The sequence below is a fragment of the Protopterus annectens genome, chromosome 8.part0 (genome assembly GCF_019279795.1).
Source record: "Protopterus annectens isolate FY-2018-M chromosome 8.part0, PAN1.0, whole genome shotgun sequence".
Lineage (NCBI taxonomy): Eukaryota > Metazoa > Chordata > Ceratodontiformes > Protopteridae > Protopterus > Protopterus annectens.
The window spans coordinates 1,837,694,212-1,837,714,212 of NC_056741.1; the positions used below are offsets into that span (position 1 = coordinate 1,837,694,212).

The window sequence follows — 20,001 nt, forward strand, 5'->3', positions numbered from 1 at the left end:
CAGGAAAGCAGAATATGATTCATTGCAGATGATTTAGGGGAGAGAGGAAGAAGGGAACAGGAAACAAGAATGTCAAACAAAGAGATGGACGGATTGTGTGAAAAAAGACCTGTAACAATCAGGCATGACTTTAAAAGAAGGAAGGAGAGCGGCACTGAATTAATAAAGGAAGCAGCGGTTGTCACAACACACTAACCCCATGCAGAAAATGGGAAAAGGGTATTGATGATGAGACCAAGTAATGGCAAACAAGAATAAACAGCGGAATATTCGAACACATTTTCAATAAGAAACAACCAAAAGGTTTTCGGTGTAACCAAAAATTCTAAAAGTAACAAAATGATGAGGCAGAGAAAATTCCCTAAGGGCTAGAGACTGAACATGGTTGAGCAAAATTAGACAAGAGAAAATGGTAGTTATTGGATCTGAAACATAGATTGGAAACTGCAGAGAGGGACTGCTCAGGTAAATGATGTCAAAAACAGCTAATACTTTAGAAAACATAACCTCAAATATAGCAGTTTTCAGTAACACAGCCTTGGGCCATTTCTCTGATGTGACCTGCTTTTATGTGTGAAAAAAGATCTGCAAAGTTAGATCTGCAAAGCATCGTGGGTAAATGAGGAAGTGTTAATAGCCTGCTAGAGTTTCAGAGGCTGTGCTGTTGAATGCCTGACACACACTCATCTTGCTGTTGATGAGAACAGACCTCTTTCTACCACATCAACACATTCCATAGTGTATCTGGCATTCACATATTTTCAGATTATATAATGCTACTATTGAGTTTACTGCATCTGAAGATGCACATTTTGAAGTACAGTTCATTTTATCAGATGCAGTACCAGATGGCTACAGAAGCGCATCTGAAGTCTGGTATCTGCCAGTATTATACACTGAAAAATCTATAACATGAAGGCAGAGATCAAACAGAGAGTGAGCTTTTCTAACGTCTCAGATGCTTAACCAATTTATAGCTTATATTTTTCTGTGTTTGGTTATCTTTATTTTTTCTTTTAGTCTCTTTATTTTATCATAATGTGTTTGGCCTGTTTAACATATACAGGGGAGGCTGATACCTTATAATGCTGTTTACACAAAATTGTAAATTGGTACAAACAATCAGTTCTCACTTTTATGTCTCCATTTATCTATATACTTATTTTATGCACAATATATCAGTTTTTGTTCCTTTGAGACTTGTATGTGTGTCTTCTCTCTCTGCTCTCTTTTCATTGTTTGATGGACAGGGGTGCATGGAATGCTTACAGGTGTTTGGGCTGCCTTGATGTTTTCTGCCTATGCCTTTTCTATTTAAGCCAATTCCCCATTTATTAATTAATTGCTACATTAGGCTATTTTTCTTGTCTTAACATCTCAGTCAGGATGAGATAGAATCTTCAAACTTTTTAGGAATGAGTGAGTCGGGGGGGGGGGGCATTGTCAAGATGGATGCTTGTTAGCAAGATAGAATTAGTTTAGCATTTACTTCAGGTAAGTTTATTACATTAAACAGCCTCCTCAAATGGTTCAAGGATGGGTTAAATTTGATCCCACAGATCTAGGAAGAGGTGCTAGTATTTACTGTGACATGACTGGTTATCTTTGTAACTGGGTGTTACTGTGCTACAATGTCTGGAAAATTGTGGCCTTCTCAGACTAGAGCACTAGAGTGACATTTCCATCTGTCAAATGGAACTGTGGGGCTGACATAACGCTGTGTCCTACTGTTTCTTCTTACTGTTATCCCCTTTTGTTATTTTTCCTGTTCCAGTAGTGTCATATAAGATGCCCATTTAAGATGCACACTGTGATTTTATTAGGCATTGTTTGCTGATTCTGAATGGATATGTGGTTCCTTGTACAATATCCTTATGGGAGCATTAAGCTGTGCCTCCATTCTGAGACTTTGCCAATTATGCCCATATGTTGAGAAGGTCCTGTACAAAATACAAATAAAAGCACCCAATCTCTCTTGGGTTGCTCATATTTGGAGGCAGCTAAGTAAAAGATAGCCTTTGGTTAGACTATCAGATTCCTGACTTGTTTGGTATTGCTGCCAATAGTCTTTTAACCAAGCTGTCAGTTTTACTATTTATCCTTCCAGGCTTGAGTCTGAGGATACCCTTACTAATCTGGTACTGTAATATGTACAGATACTCTGATCATATAGATTACACATCAGATACTCTGATCATATAACTTACACATCATGTTAGCATACATAGACAGTCTGTTCACATAGCTATGCATCATGGTAACACACACACACACACACACACACACACACACACACACACACACACACACACACACACACACACACACACACACACACACACACCAATTTGCTCTTCCTGTTCTAACTTACAGTTTTGGGGATATTCACTGGCCCCAAAAGGTTTTGGATCAGTTGGACAGGAAAACAAGAAAAAGGCTTCATGCTTATCAAATAATATATAAAAATCAATGTATACCAAGATTATATTCTGAAGTAAGTATGGGTCTCCTTGGAATAAATTACATGTATAGATCTCAGTCATAGGATTGCATTCATGTCTGCTGACTTCTTAGATGCAAACACGGTGAAAATTTTGAAACATGAAGAGGACAAGTCTAAGATGACTTCCCTGCTTAGTTATCAAAAGCATATCGGTGTCAAGTGGGAATGGAAATCAAATAAAATAGTAGACAAAAATCAGGCAGCAACTGAATGTGCCAAAAATTAAAGGAATACTATAAGGAGAAGGATCAGATGAGAAGGCAAGAGATGTGGAAAAGGCATAAATATAACTGCAAGTACAGAAAACTCCTGGAACACCCTCATGACAATTAGGATCTGATGGTGGAATATTTAAGAAGAGATACATTTAAACCAAAAGATGAAAGGTTAATGTTGGTGGCCAAGGATAGTGAACTACATACATGTTGGTTTACAAAGTCCATTGAGCATGCAGGGCAAACAGACAAATGCAGGTTCTGTAAAACAAAACTGGAAACAGTCCCATGTCTTGTTGCTGGGTGTGATACATTAATGGCAGTGGACCTGTATATTCAAGGCTTAATAAAGTGGCAAGACTGTTGCACTGGGGATTGTGCAAATATTACAATATTGAAATAGCTGAGAATCATTGGAAACATGAGCCACAAAGCATTGCAGGGAATGATGAAGTTTATATCACATGGGATCACCCATTACCAACAAGTTCAAAAAATATTTGTGAGAAAACCAGATATAGTAGTCCAGGAAAATAAGGCAAAAGCAGTATTGATCAGTGCAACTGCTATACCAGTGATTACAGTGTGTTACATACAACCCAGTGATTACAGTGTGTTACATACAACCCAGTGATTACAGTGTGTTACATACAGAGACAGAAAGTCATAAAATACCAGGAAATGCTGGCAGAAAGGAGGATAATGTGGAAGAAGGATACCAGACAGTTCCAATAGTAGTAGGAGCAATGGGTCTCATAAAAAATGTACAGTATTATCTACATATCCTACCAATACATGTAACTCCGTATGAATTGTAGAAGGTGTAATTTCTGGGCACATTGTGTGTGTGGCGAGGAGCACTTTTGGCTAACATCAAAGATTGAAACTACAAATTTCATGAACATTAATCATACTTTAACTTAGAAGTGGGGCCCATTCCCATTATTGTATTAGAAACCCAAAAAACTTGGAGAAATTAAACTTAGCAGGAACTCTGCTCACATAGCTTACACATCACATTAACATACACAGGGACTTTAATCACACAGCATAGACATCATATTAACATTCATATAGAAACTGAATAGGGGTCCGAATGGAGAGATGGGGTCCAAATGGAGAGATGAAAAGTCAGCAAGCAAATGAAAGTAGTTGTAATTTAATTCATCCTCGAGTCTTGGTGAGTACCTTCATGAGGTGGACCCTGTTTTCTCAAAATCTCACCAAGGCACAAAACCCAGGATAAAAAAGTGACCAATCCTGGTAGGCGCACTGGTACCAGGACTGGAAAAGATGGCAGTGTAGAATCCTCAAAATACAGATACATTCCTACAATGGGGCCAGGCCAGGCCGACGGGGAGGATGGCTCCCCTGTTGTAGAAGGAAGTAACAGTCCACAAAAATCACAAAAACTGATAGCCCAAAGAAGACCCATAAAGATGATAAAGTGGACTATTGAGGATAAGAAAGAAATTATGTATTGTTACTATTATGCAAAAAGCCCAGAATTTCCAGACACAAGATATACAAAATGATTAAGAGAGAAATTAGGGGAAAGAAAAATACTTCTGCAAGAAAAACTATCAAGACTGTCAGAAGCTTCAAATGAATATTTGTGTTCATTAGTAAAACAGATTTGTGAAAAATAGTATATAGATCAAGAAACCTTGATCTATTTGGAAAAAGAAGCATCTGAGGAAGTGTGAAAATATAAACAACAAAACCAAGAGATATTTCAAAAATGTATAAAAAAGAAATATGGACATGGGCTGGAAAGAGAGATTTGATATGGTGCAATATTTATGCAAAGGAGAAAGCAAAGAAGGCAGCCCCAAAGATATTTGAAGAGAAATACAGGCAAAGGCATCCGCATATGGAAAATTTCACAATAAAACAAGTAATATCACAAAGATGGAACATAGAAAAGAAGATCAGTAAAGCAGAAGTTAAAAAATAGAAGTTGAAGTTATGGAGTGCCTGCAAAGTGAAGGATTTGATGTAGAATCTCTAACACAGGTTACATCAAAACAGGATGGAGTGAGTTCACAAAGCAGGGAGAAACAGGAAGATCAGGAAACATCTGAAGAAGAAATATTGACATGGGAAAGAAAAACAGATTTAACATGGTATAATATTTGGGTGTATATTAGAACATCGAAGTTTCAGAACTTCGAATGTTATAATATCAAACCTAATTCAGCGAACACTGACAACATTGAACATTCAGAACAGCGAATTTTTTCCTAGGGAAAAAATTTGCTGTTCCGAAACACATACACACAACACAAGCACACCAAACAAACAGCAATCCACACACATACACCTAAAATCTTACATCTAACCCTACACTAAACTGTACATACACCACTAACTATCCATTTACCTTAACCCAAACCCTAACCCTAAGGTCCGTCACTATCGCACACTCACCTCATCCGCACCCTAACCCTAACTCACCTACTCCGCCATAACCCTCATGTCCACACAATCGCACACTTACCTGAACCCAACCCATAACGTTCCACCACAGCACTGAAAATAGTGGTGACAGAAATGGACAACCAAATTCTTTCCCTAGGAAAAAATTCAGTTTTCTGCAGCTTTGCTATTTTCAGCGTTCACTGAATGGGATTCGATATTAGAACATTCGAAGTTTTGAAACTTCGATGTTCTAATATAGACCCTAATATTTATACAAAGGAGAAAGCAAAACTAACCAACACAAAAGGAACAGCACCAAAAATATTTGAAGAGAAATACAGGCAAAGGAATCTGAACATGGAAAACTTTACAATACAAAAAAATTAAGACAGAGAGGAAAAGCAGAAAAGGAGATTAGTAATGGAGAAGTTAAAGAAATAGACACTGAGGTTATGGAGTACCTGCAAAGTGAAGGATTTAGTGTAGAAAATCTAATTCAGGAAGCACCACAACAGGATAGAGTAATGGATATCCAAATTAAGGGGAAACCAGTGGAACAGGAAGCAATTGCTCAGGTGCCATATGAAGATAATTTGGAGCCTTCCACAGGAAACCAGTATAAACATTCACTTGAAGCTAGACAGCAAGGGAAGGAACAGAAAACTGTGGAAACTCTGATGCAGTCAATGTTGAAGAGTGATAGGCCATTGAGTTCCCATATGATAGAACAATGGATGGCATAGGATGAAATTGAAGAGAATGTGCCACAGGAACATGCTATAGAATCTTCTATAGAATGCCCACAGGAATTGGAAAATAAGTGATGTGCCCTCAGTTTGGAAGAAAATGAGCTAAGAGAAGAGTTACTTGATTTAATAGACATAGATAGATATATCAAGATCAATCAAAGAAATAGACTGCAGAAAGTTAATAAAACTCCAAAAGTCAGAAGTCTGAAAAAATAAATGAGCACAGTAATTAGGACTGTTCATAGAGATCCATGTGATATAACAGAAGTAAAGGATATATTACTGTGCAGCTAAATTAATAACTGATAAAGTTCTACCAAAAGAACACAGGGCAGTGAGGGAAAGGAAGGGGAGAAACTGAATACCATCATGGACATATCGAATACAGAAAATTATAAAGCAGTTAAAACAAGAAGTGCGCTGTTAGACTATAGAAGATTATTATTTTATCAACAAAAATAATAAGAAAGATAGATGTGATAAAAGCAATGCACAGTATTAGAACAGACCAGGATCTATCATGCATATCGCAAATAACAAACTAAAATTTTCAGCACAGGTGGAAAAACTTAGAAGATACGAGGATATATATGAACAGTCCTATGAGACTGACTATTCAGTCTCCAGATTTGATGAATATGCTTCACCTCTCACTGCTTGACAGAGGCACAGCAAAATGATAGGCATAGTTTTTTTCAAAAACTAAAGGGTGGGAAGCCACACTATGGGCTAGGCTTATAAATTAATGTATATAAAGGAAAAGTACAAAATAAGCAATTTATTGATGACCCAAAATGTTTTATAGAGAACTGGGAAATAAGGTAAAAGGAATTGAAAGACTGCCAAAAAAAGAAGAAATAGATACATTTTGGAGAAGTATCTATGAAGATCCTGTGGAACATAACAAAGATGCTAAATGGACAGAAGAAGCTAAAGAAAGAATAAAAGGTTTAAAGGTACAGGATATGAAATAGGATGAACTAACAACCAGAGAGATTGAAACAAACTTAAGAAAAGCCTCTAATTGGAAAACCTCAGGCCCAGATGTAGTACCAAACTTTTGGCTGAAAGCATTAACATCGGTGCATGAAGATTTAGCCATGAGTAAGAACTATTTATATGCACACCTTGAACAGAAACCAACCTGGTTAACTACAGGAAAAACAATGCTCCTACTTAAAGAGTGAACCTGCAAGCTACCCTAAAAATGATAGACCAATAACTTGCCTTCCGATGATGTAAAAACTATACACGGGAATTGATGCTGACAGAGTTTATAGTCATTTAAAAGAAAACTCAATTATGGCAGTATAACAAAAGGACAATAAAAGAAAGTCATATGGGACAAAGGATCATTTGTTGTTAAATAAAGTCATGGTGGAGAACTGTAAAAATGGGGACAAATCTAAGGATGGCATGGATTGACTACAAAAAAGCATTTGATAGTATCTTACATTCAAGGGTAAAAGAGTTCTTAAAAATGTATAAGATACACCCTACACTGATCCACTACATTACAGTGACCATGAAACAGTGGCAGACCACTTTGCAATTAAGTCACGATAAAGGACAAATTATTATTCCAGGGATAAACATTCAAAGGGGGATATTCCAGTGTGACTCTTTGTCACCGCTGCTATGCTACCTTGCCCTTAACCCATTAAGCTGTCTACTTAACAGCTTAGGCAATGGCTATAATTTGGATCCTAAAAAACAACAAAGTGTAAATACTTCTCACTTTTCGCTTTTTTGATTATTTAAAACTATATAGTTCATCAGATGAGAAACTGAAAGCACAACTGCAAGTTGTCAAATCTTTTTCAGATGATATAAGAATGTCATTTGGTCTTGATAAATGTGCAAAACCAACCTTTAAAGCAGGAAAACTGCAATGCCAGAAAAACATCAGTTTGGGAGAAGAATGGGATATAAAAGGACTTGAGCTAGAAGGAGTGTATACATATTTGAGAACTGATGAAGGATCAACATAAAAACCCAAACAAATGTGAATAAAACTTAGTAAGGAATATTTCAGAGGACTTAAATTAATCCTGGAAACAGCACTGACATATAGGAACAAAATCCAAGCTATAAACCAATTTGCTCTTCCTCTCCTAACTTGCAATTTTGGATAGATTAGATAGGAAAACAAGAAGAATGCTTCATGCTCACCAACTGATTTTGATTTATAAAAAATCAGTGCATACCAAGATTATATATTCCCCATTCTGAAGGAGGGATGGGCCTCCTTGAAATTACATGTATAGATCTGCAGTTGTGTGCTCCATACATATCTGCTGACGTCGCAAGACCCAAATGTATTGAAAGGTCTGAAACATGAGGAGAATACATCTAAGATGACTTTTCTGCTTAATTTAGCTGAAGCATATCGGCATCAAGCAGGAATGGAAATCAAACCAGAGGTAGATAAAAATCAGGCAGCAACTGAATGTACCAAAAAACAAAAGAAAGAACATAAGGTGAAGGACCAGATGAGAAAGCAAGAACTGTGGAAAATGCATAATTATAGTTGCAACTATAGAAAACTTCTGAAAGAACCTCTTGTTGATCAGGAATGAATGCAGGAATGGTTGAGGAGAGGCAAATTGAAACCAAAAGATGAAAAGCTAATATTAGCAGCCCAAGACAGTGGGCTGCATACACATTGGTTTACAAAGTCCATTAAACATGTGGGAGAAACAGACAAATGTAAGTTTTGTAAAAGTGAATTGGAAACAATTGCACACTTTGACATACTAATGGCAGAAGGACTGTATACTGAAAGGCATAATAATGTGGCAAGACTGTTGCAATGGGGATTGTGTATACAATATGGTACTGAAGTGGCTGAAAAATGCTGGAAACATGAGCCACAAAGCATCACAGAAAATGAAGAAGTCTACATGACATGGGATCATCCATTACCAACAGTTCAAAAGATACATGCTAGAAAACTGGATATAGTGGTCCAAGAAAAGAAGACAAAAGTAGCATTGATCACAGAAATCCCCACACCCAGTGACTACAGTGTCTTGCATTTAGAGAGATACAAATTCATAGAATATCAGGCTTTTATGCAGAAATGAGTACAATGTGGAAGAAAGATACCCAGACAGTTCCAATAGCAGTAGGAGCAACAGGTCTTATAAAAAAGAGTCTACAATCCTATTTAGATATGCTACCAATATACGTAATTCCGTACAAACTGCAGGAGTCATTACTGGGCATGCTCCTGGTGCTGCGAAGAGCACTACTGGCTGACAGAGTGAAAAAATACTAATTTCATGAACTTTAATCATACTTTGACTTAGGAACTGGGTCCATTCCCGTCACAGTATTAGAAACCCAAAAGATTTGGAGAAATTAAAAAAGGAAGGAACTGATTGCATAACTTGTGCATTACTGTAACATAGATTTTACATATCACATTAACATACAGAGGCAGTCAGATGACATAACATATGCATCATGTTAACACACACACACACACACACACACACACACACACACACACACACACACACACACACACACACACACACACACACACACAAATTCTGATCTCATAGCTTGTCCATAATGTTAACATACATAGGGACTCTGATCACATAGTTTATGCATTATATTAACATACACAGGGACTCTGATCATGTAGCTTAGGCATCACACTAACATACATAGGCAACTCTGATCACATAGCTTACATGTTATGTTAACATACACAGACACTCTGTTCTCATAGCTTACATGTTATGTTAATATACACTGATATCCCGATCACATAGCTTATGCATCACCACTGCCTAGGCACAAGGCTATGTTTTTCTGCCCTTGAACAGTTTCAGTTTGCCTGAGCTTACTCAGTTTCTTATTGATGGAGGAGCTGCAGCCATCAGTGTTTAAATGTACCATTACACAAATGTTTGTTCTTTTCTTTTTGTGGCTCATTGCATAGGGTCATGCAGTGCTAACCACCTACTGTCATAGTCTGTGTGATTAAATGAATGTTTTTTTTTTCTTATTTATTTATTTTTTATTTTATTTTACATTTGTTGACCCGGTATGTCTGATTGAGCCATAGCCCTTTTTCAGCAGAGTCCCAGGGAGAAAAGCTCCATCATACAGTAAAAATAAGCTAATGTTATACAAACTGGTATAAAAGACTAAAAACATAAAGTATTTTAACATTGACAAACATAAGATTGTTGTACATACATGTTTGAATAAGCAAAAAAAAATTATATATCGTAATTCTAGGGTAAGGCGCATTCTTTTCGGATGATAATGCATCAAGAAAGGTGACAACAGAGAGTAGGCTAGGGTTTGAAGAACTTAATCAGTAACAATTTCAGAGAAGGAGAGAGGAGGTGTATAGATAGTAGTAAGGAGGATGAGGGAAGAAGTAAGATAAGGGATCTGTAGATGACTGACAAGAATGAAGGAAGGAAGAAAAAATAGATAAAGGAAGAAAAAGGTTCTGTTTTGTAACCACAATGGGTAAAGGCCATTGTCTCTGACTCTCACCATACATTCCTTTTTTTTAATAACTTTTTAGACTGCAACATTATTTCTGAGTTCTAATAACTGAGAATATATGTGAACTCTCTCAGTTTTTTTAGCAAATATCTTTTTACAGCCAAAACAGACCAGCTCTGACTAATGACTACAATGTGACTTTGAGAGAGAAAAAAAAAACAACTGATAAGGTTGTTCTAACTTATAAAAAAAGAATGGATTGTGTAAATGAGTTGCTTATACACTGGTGCAATAATCAGGTATGTGTAAATCTCCATTCCTAACATGACTAACAGCCATTAGGCTTATATTGGACCAGTTTAATTCAGAAAAGCAATGAACATGAAAGCAATTTTGTATTAAAATTAAGTAACAAAATATCTCCAAAGCAACCAGATTCAAATAACCCACTAAGATATAACATAAATGACAAAAATGAATATATGGTATACTGTAGCAAACTTGACTCCATCTTTACTGCTGTGGAGGATGAACTCCCAGGGAACAAACTTTTCTTTGAACTTTGGCAAGAATTCTCTTGTATGAAGCTATAACATTGCTTTCTATGAGTGATCAAGGACCAGCTGATTAGGTTTTAACTGCCCAAACTTAAGTGACTCAAATTACCACTTGTCACAGACCAAATGTCCAAATCTTAGACAAAACAGATTGCTGCTTGCGTGAGGCAGTTGTACACTTAAAAGTTAGTACATCCAGGTTTGGGGAATGTGAGGAAGGCTGTTTAAAGTCTGTAAGTGGGTTTTCAATCTGACTTCAAGTTGGGTTTTCAATTGTGTCTCTCAGTCCTGCATAGCTGTGGTATTTGTCAGACTGGTAGCCATTTGACTTGCTTGAAAACTGAACAGTGGTGATCTGCTTTTGAAGCAAGGAAGATGAAATTTCATATTTTATTGGCTGTGGTAGTTAATGGAAAAGTACATTCAAGTTGGGCCAATAAAATGCCCTTTCCTGCAGCTTCCCTTCCTGAAGGTGAAAGGTGACATTTTCCATGCCTAGCAAAGCATTTGTTGTATTTTTCTTTGGTATTTTGAATATGTAGCTGGAAGTTTACACTTGCATCAAGACAAAGCCCAAGATATTTAAATGAAGAGTTGGTTTCAAGGAGGTTATGGCTGTGGTCAAGAATTGTGAAACTGCATGAACAAGATGTAAGCTAATGGTTTAACCCAAAAAGCAAAGCTTTTATTTATTTAGTTATTTAGTTTGTTTATTTTATTTTTCTGTGGTTCAGGAGTATCTTTTTGAAAATTAGCTCATTGTTATTGGGGGATGGGGGGTCCTGTAGTGGAATTTTATTGTTAAGGAGAACTGAGTGTGATCTGTAGATGGCCATGTCATCTAAGTAGAGAATTACTGGCAGAATGGGTCTGTCTGAAAGTAGACTATTGAAAGAGAGAGACTCCAGTACACAAAACCATGTGCCATAGTACCAGCCAACTATCTGTCTTGTGTGTGAAGCTAAGCATATCTGTTAACATTCTGATGGCTAGCAGTAGATCATTCCCTAACCATCCTGATCAAACCCAAAAACTGTGCTACTTCACATTGATGTGACATATTGGAACATCCTTAAGACAGTTGTTATCCCTAGTCTCAGGGTCATGCAAAGTGAATTATGCAGCTAAATTTTATTCTAATGGTTCATTAGTGAAGCACTCATACATCAAACTAAGGTCACCCCTAAAAATGTATGACCGAGTTCAATTTTAATTCCTTTAATCTATTTTTATAATTAAGATCCTCACAGGTGTAGCGTCTCAGAGTTTTTTTTAATTTTTTTAAGTTTCTTTAGCTAGGGTTGACTATAATTACATAACACTTCACAGTATTCTATTATAGGTCTTATCATAGATTTAGAGGTTACACTGTTTAATTCTCTACAGAGATAATTCATAGGTTCATAGGTTCATAGGTTCATACTAGGCTATCTGCCCAAGGGCATTTATAAGCCTAGCCCATAGTTATGTGGCTTTCGCCACCCCTTTAGTTTGAATAAAAACTATGCCTATCATTTTTCTGTGCCTCTGTCAAGCAGTGACACTGAAGTAATCCTTGGGGTATATCTGCGATCTCCCATCCATTGGTCAAGATTCCTCTTGAACAAGGCCAACGAGGTGCTCTGCCTCACATGTACCGGGATTTTGTTCCACAGCATAGGGAGTCTCTGGGTGATGAATCTGTCCCTCCAGCACGTTCTATTTATAACCGTGTCAAGGTTTAAGTCTCCTGCCCTTGTGGTTCTGAGGGATCTAAATTTTTTGAGGTGAAGCATATTCATCAAATCTGGGTTTGACATGGCCTTATATGTCAGGCACAGGTCACCTCTGAGCAAGCGGTATGAGACTGAATAGAGCTGGAGTTCTTTCAGTCGGGCAGCATAAGACATATTTTTGAGACCCTTTATCCTTTTGGTGAGGAACTTTTGGGGCCTTTCAAGCTGCAGCAGGTGTCTGGTCAGATACATTCCAAACGGGGCATTGTACTCAATCATAGGTCTAATGAGTGATGAGTACAGGGAGACGATGACCTCCCTTGATCTAGATGTGAATCCCTTCATGATCAGGTGGGCGATATAGAAGGTTTTCCTAACTACTTTAGCAACATGAGTGTCAAACGAAAGGTTACTGTCAACTTGGGTCCCCAGATCCCTGATGACTTTTTCTGTGCTCAGTGGATTGCCACCTATATGGTAGCTAGGGGTAACCTTGTTTTTCCCGAAGGGTATGACTATGCATTTTTTGGCGTTTAACTTCAGGCCATGGCTCTGGCACCAGTTATCCATTTCTGTGAGGCCCTTCTGGAGGATATCTGTGTTAGATGTGTTTTCGACTATAGCACCCAGTTTGCAGTCATCTGCAAACTTTGTCAGCCATAACCCTCCTGTGTTTGCTTGTACTTCAGAAAAGTAGATGCCGAACAAGAGTGGACCCAGGACTGAGCCCTGTGGGACACCACTTGTGACAGGCTTTGAGTCTGACATGGCTCCAGCAACTCTGACCCTGTGGGTTCTGTCACTTAGCCAGTTTGCAACCCATCTTGTGATGTATGGGTTTACATTCAAGCTGATGAGTTTTTCGATGATACCTGAGTGGGGTTTGTGTCGAAGGCCTTTGCCAGGTCGAGGTAGGCTGTATGGACTGCCTTTCCCTCATCAATGGCCTTGGTGACTGTCTCAAAAGTCAACCAAGTTTAAGAGGCAGGATCTGCCTTTGGCAAAGCCAAACTGGGTTGGATCCAAAGTCTGCAAGTTCCCTATGTCTTTATTTATGAGTTCCATTATGATCCTCTCCATGGCTTTGCAGATAAGGCTTGTCAAGCTAATGGGGCGGTAATTTCCAGGGTCTGTGGAGGCACCGCCCTTATGAAGTGGGACCACAGTCGCCGTGCGCCACTCCTTGGGTACGTATCCTGAGGTGAGGCTAAGATTAAACAGCTGTCCTAACTGTGGGTTTAATTCCCCGTTGAGTTCATGAAGCACACAGCCGGGGACACCATCCGGTCCCATGGATGCTGTGTTTTTTGCCTTAGTGAGGGCAGTTCTCACCTGGGCGTTGGAGATGTTTGGGGGCTACAATCCTCTGGAATAGATATCTCTCCTTTTGGGGTTGAAGGGTAGGGGGAATTTGCACTGAACCTGTCAGCCAGTATGTTAACAATGTGTGTAGGTTCAGTAATTTTCACATCATTTTGAACTAATTCTGAGCATATCTGGGAGTTTCCTCCTAGGTTTCTAACATAGCTAAAGAAGGCCTTATGATTGTCTTTAGAGTCCTTGGCGATTTTTCTCTCAAAATTTGCCTTGGATGATTTTATGAGAGCTCTTAGTTTTTTACTTATAATGATCAAAGGTGTCTTACCTTTCAAGGATTTTGCTCTATCTTGTAGTAGCTTCCTCCTTTTGTTGTAGAGCTTGTTTATGGCTGGGGTCCACCATACTGGACGCTTGCCTTTGGTACAGAGAGTCTTAGTTTTGTTTGGGATTGCCTGATACATGCAGTCCTGTAGGTGCTGGTAGAAGGCATTTGTAAGTGATTCAGCGGTTTGAGTAATGTTTACCACTGCCTCAGGGGCCTTAAAGGAGACCACACTAGTTTTTAGAAGTGTGAAATCGGCTTTTGAGAAGTTTTTCACTGTGGTCTTTTTTGTTTCAGGTGGGGGCGGGATGAGGACCTCCAGCGAGATTAGCTTATGATCTGATCTCACCAGTGAGGGGTATACTTCCGGTGTTGAACATTTTGATCCCATGTTCGCGATGATGAGATCAAGTATGTTTTCTCCTCTTGTGGGGATGGTGACTAGTTGTTCCATGGCATTTGAGTTTATGAACTCCAGGAATCTTTGGGTTAGAGTGTTCGGGCTTGAGTAGTGTTCCCAGTCTATATTAGGGTAGGTGAAGTCACCTAGTATGATGGTGTTTGGAGATACATTTATCCCCTCCAATGTTTTCAGGAAGGCCATGTGAGGTTCCTGAGTTTGAGAGGGTGGCCTGTAACATGCTACAAATTGCACAGCAGTCTTGCCTATGGGTAATTGCACCTGGATGGTCTCCGATGCATCGTGCGTTGCCACCAACCTTGAGGTGTGGGTGTCCTTTATGAATATGGACACCCCCCCCTCCTTTCTTGGTGTTGTCCGGATTTTGGGGCCGGAACGCATGATATGAGGTGAAACCTGTTAGTGCTGGGGTGCTCTCAGGAGCCTTGAACCAGGTTTCTGTCACAGCACAGACATCGATGTTCTCCATATTGAGAAGGGCCTCGAGTGCGTGCATCTTGAGAGAGAGACTTCTGGCATTGAGCAGCATTACCCTTAGTTTTTTTCCTTTTTGTTGTTCTAGGGTGGTAGGTTTAGAATTTGAGCCTTGCCTAAAAAGGCACTATGGGGGTGGCAAGAGCCTTTGCCAATATCCGGAAGCCCAGGGGTGACAGGTGCAAGCCGTCCCTTGCGAAGCAGCGTGGCTTGTCCAGCATGTCATCCCAGGCAGACAGACATTGGATCCCCTTTGAATGACACCAGAATTTAAGCCAATTATTAAAGCTGATCATCTTATCACTGTATTGTGGCATCATTCTATGTGAAGGTAGGATACTGCTCAAGGTCAGGGTCATACCTGCCTGGGCTACATAATCAGAGAGCTCCTCGATGTCCCTTTTCATGTAGTCCAAGGAGGTACATCTCAGGTCGTTGACACCAGCGTGGACAATGACTGAGTCATACTTGTACCTGCTGTTGAGAGACCTGAGTGCTTGCGTTATGTGGCGGATTCTAGCGCCCGACAGGCAGCTTACTGTGACCTTCTCCTTACTCAGTCTGGTGAGCGGGACGTCAGTGTGTCTGACTATGGAATCACCAATGACAAGTGTGTCTGGCATTTTGTTTGGCCTTAAGGGCTGTGACTGTTTGACACTCTGACTGTGTGGTCTATGTGTTGCATGTGTTGGGTCGTGAGGTGGTAGTTGTTTGGGTGTCTGCTTTGGTGGCCTCTGCTGTTTTGGTAAATTTTTGATCAGAGCCTCCGAGTATGTCTTTGTGTGAGTATGTGTATGATTTGAAGTTGTGATGGTACCATGTGTGACTGGGTATGTATTGTGTGTGGTTACCTTCTCCTCCTGTCTGGTCTTGCCAGTCCTATGTTGAGAGAGCTCAGCCTCCAGTTTGGCCGTATAGTTGCATCTCTCGCATGTATTTGTGTTTTGTGGGAGAAGGAGAGGATTGTCTGTGTACATGAGGCAATTGTAACATTGCCTCAATATTCCCAGGTTCACCAGTTGAGCTGGAGAGGACACTAGCAACTGATCCCTCGACATACTAGAAGTAGTAGATAAAGAGACTTTCAAAGGACTCCGGGGGAAGTGGGTTTTAGGCTGGTGGGGTACTATCTATAATAAGAGTGCTTTATCAAGGTGCAAGTACTGTAGGAGTAAGTGCTAGGCTTTACAGATAGAGAATAGTCTACTTGGGAATCAAGTAGAGATGAACTTTTCAGTTATAGGATATGCTGGTTAGATCAGCAGTACAGCTCGAGGAAGGTAGTTCTAAGGGAAAATTTGAAGAGTGGAATTTAGATGGCCCGAATAGTTTAACCTTGTTTAACCGCCGCTGCTCTTGTGTGCAACAGTGTTAAAAACAATTGTTTTTAAAATCACCCTAGTAATACCATACATTTCTCTAATAGTACCACATGTGTTGGCTTTAAATTCAAATAAGCTATAAATAATTATTCCCACATCTTTGACAGTATCTGCCACTGGTGAAGTATAACAATTTTATGCATGTGGATACACAAGACTATTTCTTGTAAAGTATAAAACATTATACATCTTGGTGTTGTAAGAAATCTTATGTTCTGACCTTTCTAAAAACATCTGTATTCATTCTTGTTCGGAGATGTTTGTTACTACACTTTGGATTTTGGTGTCATCTGCAAACTTGATAACCCACAAATTGCTATAGATATAGTAAAGCAGAACGTTCTGGTTCTAATCCTTGTGGAATACCTAACTTTAGCATCAGGGAGAATACTAATAATTCTGACTTTACATCGTTTTTAATGCCAAAGCTTAACCCTCTTGTGTAATTGATATATATACTTACAATTCAGTGCTCCTCAAAGAAACCATGTTGAACAAAGACAGCTCCTAAATGCTTTACCCCACTCATAGGTCCCCTCAAATTATCTATGGTTTGATCCCAGTTATTCTCACTAGGGGTAATATATAATTATCAATCTCATAATGTGTAAGGCCAGTCTAACACCAAATGGGACAGGTTAATTCAAACAACAAAAGGGAAATTGTCTAAGCTTAAAATGTGTCCTGCAAAGGCAGCTAGCCTAGTACATAGCTATGAACTTATGATTAATATCCATACTTTATCTATATGGCTGCAGGATTTTAAGTAGTCATTGAAACACTTCCATGTTATACTTATTAGATTAATTTATTTTTAATTGTTAGCTGCCATAAGACTAACACCCTTTGGAATTGCCACCACAATTGCCTCCCTCCATATTACAAGAATGCACTATACCAGCAGAGTTTGCTGAAACAAAAAAATTAAACACCGTGCACAATTAGCTTTAGGAGGTGTCCATTAACCTCAGCAGATTTTCCTGTCACATCTATCTGAATGGTTTCAAGTACTGCAGTAGCATCTTTCTCAGTTATTGTGGGACAGCAGTATTTCTAGCGAGCTTAAAGCTTAACATGGGATTCCTACTACATATCCTGAAAAATGTACAACAGAATATGTTAAGCATTGATTTTTAATCTAAGATAATGAAATTATTTATTTTAGGCTGATTTTTCCAGTGTTATCATGACCATAATCCCTCAGGTGCATAACAAGCTTTTTTTTCAATTATTTTAGTAGTTTGTTTTAGTTGATTGTTTCTGATCGTAATCATGCTATAAACCATAATTATAATCTTTTTTATATTATCTATCCTTAAACTTCAGTGTTTTATATGATAACCTAATAAATTGCATGAAGCACTGCAGTTAGGCTCCAAAATCAACAAATGAAAAGGCATGCTTGTTAACACCTTTCTGATGTCAGAAGGGTACTTTACCTTTCAATGCTGTTAAGCACTAGTCTCTAACTTAAAACTGTTCACCAGCCATTGCATAAGAGTGGAGGAAAGTTAACAAAATGCTTTGGACTTTTTTCTTTAAGTCTGAACAAAGTGTTTACCATCTTCCCAAGGTTTGTCTTGGTGGCCACCATTTGTGGCAGTGATTACTGTGTTACAGCTTTTTAAGCTGTAAAACACTTAATGCTGCTGCACTACTTTCCTCTTTAAGTTTTGATGTACATGGGATCAGGTAAAGCTCCATGCACTACATAGAATTATAATCACGTCTTTCCAGTCATGACCCAGAATGCAGTCAGCAACATGGATGTCAGGATTTCTCAAACACACAATATCCTGGTTATGATCAGAGGTCTGATCATAAGCCTCTGTAACTGTATTTGCATTTAACAGCTTTGGATTACTTTAGCTCATGGCCTTAAAAAAGGTCCCATCATCTCCTGACAAGAGATAAATCATCATTTATGATGTAACACCACCATTCTTTGGTTTTACTCTTCTGGCAATCACTCTGTACTCTGAATTTAACATGTATTATGGCTGCTAGTCATGCAGTCTTAATGTGAGTTTGCTTTTATATTGTACTTTTTGCCATTGTAATCAGGAACAGACTAGCTCAACCTGTGATGATAAATAGGTGCATTAACTATAATGTATGTTGCTTTGTCTCTAAATGCCTCACAGAATTTGGGGTTAACCCACATATCCTTTTTTTGTTTTTCTTCACATTTCCTGTGTTCACTGTTTCCGTGGTCTTATTTGTGTCTTCCTGTTTTTTTTACTGTTAATGACAATTGTTCTCAATTCCGCCGCTCTGTTTGCAGTAGCTGTGATAATATTCATCTGCTATTCTTGCTATCTGATTAGTCTGCAGTTTCATCTGGTCACAGCATATTCTGGGGTGTGTAGGTCACTTTTAGGACCATGTCTGCATTTGGAAATGATCTGTTATTTAAAGAGGGTCATTGCAAAGGCAATTCCTCTTTACCCAAGATAAGTTGGCATAGTGATCTCTGAGCTGGATATATCAGTTCAGGAGTGCACATGACAAATCCCACTATACAGGAAGTGAGGAGGTCTTTGACTCCCATATTAAGTAGGATTTATATTCCATCACATTCTGTATTTTTGAATTGAAGCAGAACATAAATCCTGACAGTTGCAGGTGTGACAGGGACCACCATTTGTTTCTTCACATCCACCATTTTGCTGTCAGTTTAAACATCTCTCGTCCTTATCAGAGAGCAGATCATTTTGCCTTTTTCTATTCAGCTCATATTCTATTGGATCTTTTTATTTGAAGTCATAGTTTTGTATGTTTATCTTATACAACCTACACTGCGGTGGTGGTGCTGCGGTAGCGTTGTTGCCTCACAGTAAGACGTTGCCCTGTTCGATTCTCAGCTAGAGCGTCTTCTGTGTGGAGACATGCATGAATGGGTGTACCTTCATTGAAGGTTGTGCATTAGAGCTGGCAACTCGGCATGTAAAAATCTACTGCCAATCATTAGCGGACCGGAGTTCCGCTGTGGCGACCCCTAACCGGGAAAAGCCAAAAGACACAACAACATCTTATACAACCTACAATTATGACTTGCATTAATTTAAGTGTGTTGTTTAATACTTCCTGCTTGTTACTATTGCTTGCCTTTCCTTACATACTGCTACTTGTAACCATCAGTGATTGAGCAATAAAGACAAAAATGTAGTTTAAAGACATTCCAATTTTGGGCACATGAAATGAAGTAATATTTGCTAATATTCCCATCTTGACACTGTCTTATTTTGCACTACAGTCTGTATAGTCTTGTTACTAAAGAAATGTTTATTTCTCATTAGGGCATACAATTTATAAATTAATTTTGACATAAATGCATTGTCAAACTAAATATAATTGCATTACTGCATTACATAAGCACGATAAATTGCAATGTGATAAGTCACATGTCACATCCATTTGGAAGCATGTTTTGTTTTTACATTTGT

At 38.6% G+C, this 20,001-nt stretch overlaps 1 protein-coding gene across 1 annotated transcript in view; it reads right to left on the minus strand.

Moving 5' to 3' along the window:
* The window catches only part of LOC122809665 (adhesion G-protein coupled receptor G5-like), a 472,088-nt gene that overhangs the window by 242,085 nt on the left and 210,002 nt on the right, over positions 1-20,001 (minus strand). The gene's annotated exons all lie outside the window — the stretch shown is intronic.